The sequence below is a fragment of the Lactuca sativa genome, chromosome 4 (assembly GCF_002870075.4).
Source record: "Lactuca sativa cultivar Salinas chromosome 4, Lsat_Salinas_v11, whole genome shotgun sequence".
In the NCBI taxonomy this organism is placed as follows: Eukaryota; Viridiplantae; Streptophyta; class Magnoliopsida; order Asterales; family Asteraceae; genus Lactuca; species Lactuca sativa.
The window spans coordinates 64,200,472-64,207,523 of NC_056626.2; positions in this window are offsets into that span (position 1 = coordinate 64,200,472).

Consider the following 7,052-nt stretch of genomic DNA (forward strand, 5'->3'; position numbering starts at 1 on the left):
ATTTCTGTAGAGGATGAAGTTGACTATTCTGAATTTGTTAAGAGCGAACCCGAAAACCATAAAAACCTGATTTCTGAAAATTCTGTTGAATTCGCTCGCTTGTCCAAATCTAGGTCCCCAGTCCTTGAAGAAAAGGCTGTTGTGTTCCAGAAGGTTAGAACTACTCCCAATCGGGTGTATAAGGTCACAAGAGTAACCGAACATCAAACAGCTGAACTCACTGCCATTGTGAACGAAGATAATGCAGATGGCTGTGATGAGTTTTTCTGGTCAGCTCCTATAGACAATGCAGACGACACGGTTGGTCTGTCGGAGCAAACATCTTGGAAGACCAAAGGAAGATATGTGCCAGAACCGCTGAATAAGCCTACCAACTTTGACGTACCAAGTACAAGTGGCACAAAAGAAATTCCTATAGAAGAAGTCACCTCCACAAGCGAAACCTCATCAATGAAGAGTGAACCGGCTGCCAAGAAGCTGAAACAAAAAGCTAATATCCACAGACAACCGAAACAGGTGAAAAATCAAAAGCAACAGAGAAACCTGAGATACAAGAAAAATCTCTCAGAGCGAAAGCAATTTTGGCGCTCTCAAAATCCTCACTTCTCTTACCATGATAAAGATTCTAAGTCAGGGAGAAAGACTTTTGGGCCACACGAAGAACAGAACCGAAAGGATAGGTTTGGTCCCGAAAGCAACAGCAACCGAAGAGCTAATTTCGGTCCGCCAAATAACAACAGGCAAAGACCTAACTTCAGTCCATCAAGTTTTTATAATAAAAGACCAAGTTTCGGACCACCAACCAACAACACTAAAAACTCCAACTTCGGCTCATCATCAAGCGGCTACCGAAGATCCAGGTTCGGTCCCTCTAATGACCATTAACGAAAGGGTCATTTTGAACCTCAAGTCAGGAAAAACTCTCATTCTAAATTCTCTTTCTCTAATTCTTCTCATTCTCAATCCTCTACTAAACCCAATTCAGTTCCTACACAAAATTCAAGATCATCAACGAACTTGAAAGGAAAAACGAAGATTTCCTCAGCCAAGGAAGACCAAAAGCAGACTAATGCCCAAAAACCAAAATCTGAATCCAAAACACCTGATTGGAATTCAGTCAGATGCAGGTTTGACTCAGGGAGATTATGTTTGATATGATTTAGGTGTAGTAAGACCATGGGTGGTAACCATGGCTGGTTAGATTGATTGTAAGACTGCGGGATGGCCGTAGCATTCACTGGATTGACAAATAGGATAAAAGTGTTGTAATTCTACGATGGGATAGTAACATTCACCAGTTTGAGGTAGACTGTCGTTGAGGTGGTCAAGAGTATGAAGGAGGATCAGTTCGTGCCTTGGGCAGGATATTTATGATTGCCGAAGAGCATTTATCTGTCTTAGGATGAGGACCATTGGGGTCCGAGGCAGGGTTGGGCCTATTTAGCTCTAGTAGGGCTGGGACCCGTGAGCATGGCCCATTCATTGGTGTACACTGGGTGGGACCCATGGGCAAGGCCCGTGTGATTATGGAAATATAGGTGGGACCTGGTAGAGACCGTTTGGGTTGATGTTTTGGATCATGGTTTTTGTTGGAATGGTTATGTGGTCAGTGAGTGGCGCAGTGTGATGCATAGGCTAGGGTAGCCTTTGTTGGGTTTTGAGCATTCTAACACTCCTATGGTGTACATGCAAATACCTTGGATCTATGGTTTCTCTATTATACATGCAAACATCAAATTTCCAAGGTATTTATCCTAACTAGCATATTATGAAGTACAAATAATATAAAATCTAGTAGAATGAAATACCTCTTTGTTGGTGCTTGATTCCATGTAGCTTGAGAGCCTAGTGCCCCAAGTGTGACACCTCAAATGGTTCACACAACATCAAATGCATTTGGAATAACTTAGAGAGAAAAATAGAACACTTCAAAATCGGCTTGCCCTCACTTGTTTCACTAGTAGCCGATTTCTTCAACAATAAGATCATTATATAGTTAGTCACAATTAGGGTAAACCCTAATTGTCAAGGCTTTCCATTTCCTTGGATCCATGGGTTCAAATACACCATGGAGCATCCTATGGGTTTTAGCCCAACTTGATAATCCATGGAGCAATAGCCCATTATATAAGTATGGATGATTTACACAATCAACCCATATATTTAATTAGTCTTCTTTTGATCACTTAATTAATTCTAGATTAATTCTTGATCAATACTAATTAAATAATCTTATTAATATATTAGAACTTATAATATATTAATAAACCTTAAGTGTTATTTCTCTCATTTTAGTCTATCCAAATGCATGATGCCATGCAACCCAAATGGACCATGTTGGGTCGGGCCAAGTATATACCAATTATAGTAATGGACTTAGACATTTGTTAGGTCCGAAAGGTGTTGCATCTTGGGCTTGCTATTTAGTCCATTTAGTCTCCGGTATGGGACTGTCCACCCGAGAGTTATTTTCTAGGGTTTTGTATTTATAGGTGCTTGCATGCATCTTAGTACGTAAGATTTTGGAAGTTATTTTTTAGTAATTTGATCTTTATCTTTTGTAACCCTAATATCCTCTACAGCGGAAGTTCTTTATCGAGCTCTGCTGAGGATTGAATCAATTGAATCATTCGACATATTCTGATTCATTCTTGTGTTTTATATTACTGTTTTCGCTTTAGTGATTAACCTGTTAAAAGATCTAAACGATCAAAGAGTTGCTTAACTCTTCAATTGGTATCAGAGCAGGAGGCTGTGTAATTCATACACATCTCTTTTGTGAAAGAAGTGATTAGGGTTTATTCCGCATTTACTGATATTTATTGAGCCGTCGCTCCATAATTGACGTATCTCATTATTTATTCATCTTGCCCTAATATTACGTATTACAAGTCTGATCTTGCAACAGGTTAAACGATCAAGCATGGACGATTCTCAATCCAATCCGATCAACATCTCAAACAGTATAGGATCTACAACTAAGATTCCAATTCTCTACACTCAAGATTATGAGGTTTGGGCGCATCATTTCGAAGACTACGTCATTGGATCTGAAGATAATGGGTATCTGATATGGGAAGCCATTGTGTCTGGACCATTTGCTCATTCAGGAACATCCATAATTATTAAAACTCAAAAGGAGTATAATGATTTGTTGAAAGATGTGAAAGATGTCGCTTAGGACGAAAATGAGAAGTTTCAGTGCAACATCAAGGCATTGAGACTAATTCGATTTGCTCTTCAATTTGGCACGTTTAGGTTGGTAAGTTCCTGCAGTACAGCTAAAGAAATTTGGGATCGGCTGCGAGAGCTGTATTCCACAGATGAAGATCTGGAGCACTCAATTCAGACCTTGCTTATGTCTGAATTTGGAGAGTTCAAGCAAAATCCTGATGAGTCTGTTATACAGACATTTGATCGATTCAATCATCTTCTCAGCAAGATGATCAAACATGATATTGAAAGGAAGCTTATTGAACAGAAGGTCACTTTTCTGAATGGTCTAAGATCCGAATGGAGAGCAGTTGTGTCAACAGTTAAAGCTCACGAGCAGTTCAAATTGTACTTGCTGGCGAAATTGGTGGGAATTCTGAAATCCCAAGAAAAGATAGTGCTGCAAGAGAAAAGCGTGGTTTCTAGTCTGGGGTCTCTGGCGCTTCTGTCCAAGGGAAAAAGTGTAGAAGAAGATGAAGAGGATCTTAATCTGGGAGATCACGATCTGACAGCCGAAGACTATGCTTTAATGGTGTCAAATCCCAGAAGGTTTATCAAGAAAAAGTTTCCTTCCAACAAAAATCGTAATTGGCAAGGAAGCTATAGTTCCGAAAGAGTAAAAGATGAACAAAAGGTTGAGGAGTCGAAAAAGGAAGCAAAGGGTGAAGCTGACTCGGGTGTCAGTTGCTTCTATTGTGGGGGGAAAGAATCACTACGCAAAGGATTACGTGCTGAAGAAGATGGCTGAGAAAGACGAAGAGAAAGATGAAGAAGCAAGTCTTATGAAAAGACTTGAAGAAATAAAAAGGAAGAAGGCTGGCACTAATTCTTCTATGAATTCTCTTATTGTGCAGGGTTCGGCAGAGGATGACGAGTTCGGTGGCGTACATGTGTGGTCAACCGACTCAGAAGATGATGAGGTGAGAAAGCCTTCGCATGGAAAGGCTTATGTTGCAAAAGATGGTGAAACCAGTGGAAGATGTCTGATGGTGACTGATGTATCTCAGATGAGGGGATATAATACTGATGGTGGAAATGAAGAGGCCAAGGAGCGAGAGGACTTATGCTTCACAACAAAACCTCTCAGTGTGCAGATCAGTGAACTTGATGAACTGATCAAGAAGGTACAATCCATTTTTATTTCGTTTAAAATTCCACAAAAATCATATGAAAAGGAATTAAATAACTTGAATTCAAGAATTTCAAATCTAGATAGTTGTTTAACTCAAACACGGGTCACAAATTCTAATCTGACTGACCAAATAAGCAGGGTGTCATCCAAGAGTGAGGAGCGAAGGATGTGGATTGAGCAGAAGGAGTTGGAGCTAATTAAGACTAGAGATGAAAACATTTATTTGCAAAGAGACAATTTGAAATTGTTACAACAAAGGAATGTTTTTTGTTTAATCGCTAAAAGGCTTTATGCTAACATTACTCAACTGCATCTGAATTGTGAAATAGGGAAGAAGATACATCGCATGATTCTACCCTTCCTTGAGTTTAAGGAGGATGAAATCGATGCTGAAGCTTACAACTGTGAAAGTGTTGTATCCTCCGATGATGTGAATCCTACTTATATGTATGGTCTGGACAAAATAGAATCTTTTATAAAGTCCAAAGACTATAAGGACATGCTTAAAAATCTTTTGGATGAAAATGATAAGCTGAAACTCAAGACCGAAACCATACAAAAATTCGACTCATTGAGTACCCATTTAAGTTCAGCAAACAAAATTGATGTTGAAAACGCATCTGAACTTAATGAGGACGATGATATGAGTGAAATTTCTGTAGAGGATGAAGTTGACTATTCTGAATTTGTTAAGAGCGAACCCGAAAACCATAAAAACCTGATTTCTGAAAATTCTGTTGAATTCGCTCGCTTGTCCAAATCTAGGTCCCCAGTCCTTGAAGAAAAGGCTGTTGTGTTCCAGAAGGTTAGAACTACTCCCAATCGGGTGTATAAGGTCACAAGAGTAACCGAACATCAAACAGCTGAACTCACTGCCATTGTGAACGAAGATAATGCAGATGGCTGTGATGAGTTTTTCTGGTCAGCTCCTATAGACAATGCAGACGACACGGTTGGTCTGTCGGAGCAAACATCTTGAAAGACCAAAGGAAGATATGTGCCAGAACCGCTGAATAAGCCTACCAACTTTGACGTACCAAGTACAAGTGGCACAAAAGAAATTCCTATAGAAGAAGTCACCTCCACAAGCGAAACCTCATCAATGAAGAGTGAACCGGCTGCCAAGAAGCTGAAACAAAAAGCTAATATCCACAGACAACCGAAACAGGTGAAAAATCAAAAGCAACAGAGAAACCTGAGATACAAGAAAAATCTCTCAGAGCGAAAGCAATTTTGGCGCTCTCAAAATCCTCACTTCTCTTACCATGATAAAGATTCTAAGTCAGGGAGAAAGACTTTTGGGCCACACGAAGAACAGAACCGAAAGGATAGGTTTGGTCCCGAAAGCAACAGCAACCGAAGAGCTAATTTCGGTCCGCCAAATAACAACAGGCAAAGACCTAACTTCAGTCCATCAAGTTTTTATAATAAAAGACCAAGTTTCGGACCACCAACCAACAACACTAAAAAATCCAACTTCGGCTCATCATCAAGCGGCTACCGAAGATCCAGGTTCGGTCCCTCTAATGACCATTAACGAAAGGGTCATTTTGAACCTCAAGTCAGGAAAAACTCTCATTCTAAATTCTCTTTCTCTAATTCTTCTCATTCTCAATCCTCTACTAAACCCAATTCAGTTCCTACACAAAATTCAAGATCATCAATGAACTTGAAAGGAAAAACGAAGATTTCCTCAGCCAAGGAAGACCAAAAGCAGACTAATGCCCAAAAACCAAAATCTGAATCCAAAACACCTGTAGCTAATTCTAACAAAATCAAAGTGTTTACTATTAAAAGAAAAGATGAAACAACCTTAGTAAAACGAACATATCTTGTTGATGTTTCTCTTACTATTCCTGTTCCTGTGAAAGGCTCACGTGGACCCAAGAAACTTTGGGTTCCGAAATCTGCTTAATTTTTGCAGGTTATTAGTGACGAGCAGTTTGACGAAGAATGGTAGATTGACAGTGGCTGCTCACGTCACATGACAGGAAGGAAGGAAGAGCTAAGGGAGTTTCGATCACTTCAAAATGGTGGCAATGTCAAGTTCGGTAACAACTCCTATGGAACTATAAAGGGTTATGGGATGATAACTAATGGAGACTTCACAATAAGAAAGGTGGCGTACGTAGAAGGGTTGCAGCATAATCTCATCAGTGTATCTCAACTGGTGGGAGGTACCAGTCTCAAAGTTTCATTCGACGACGAAGGTTCAGAGATTATAGAGAAGAAATCCAACAAGGTCATTCTCAAATCAGATCGAAAAGGCGAGATGTTTCCTCTGAATCTCAGACCAATCAAAGGAAATCCTGCCATATGTCTTTTGTCCAAAGCTCATTCTGACGAAAGCTGGTTGTGGCACCGAAGGCTCTCACATCTCAACTTCAAAGACATCAACAAGCTTGTCACCGGAGGTCATGTTCGGGGTCTTCCCTTTCTCAAGTTTGATCGAGAACACTTGTGTGCTACATGTGAAATGGGGAAACAAAGTCGTCAAAGTCACCCATCAATTATAAACACAAAAGTTGTTGAACCACTTGAGCTGCTTCACATCGACTTGTGTGGTCCATCATCAATTGAAAGCATTGGCGGTAGCAAGTATATTCTTGTTATTGTTGATGATTTCTCACGTTTTACATGGGTATTCTTTCTGAAGCACAAATCTGAGGCTACTCCTAAGCTAAAGATGTTTATCAAGCAGGTTGAA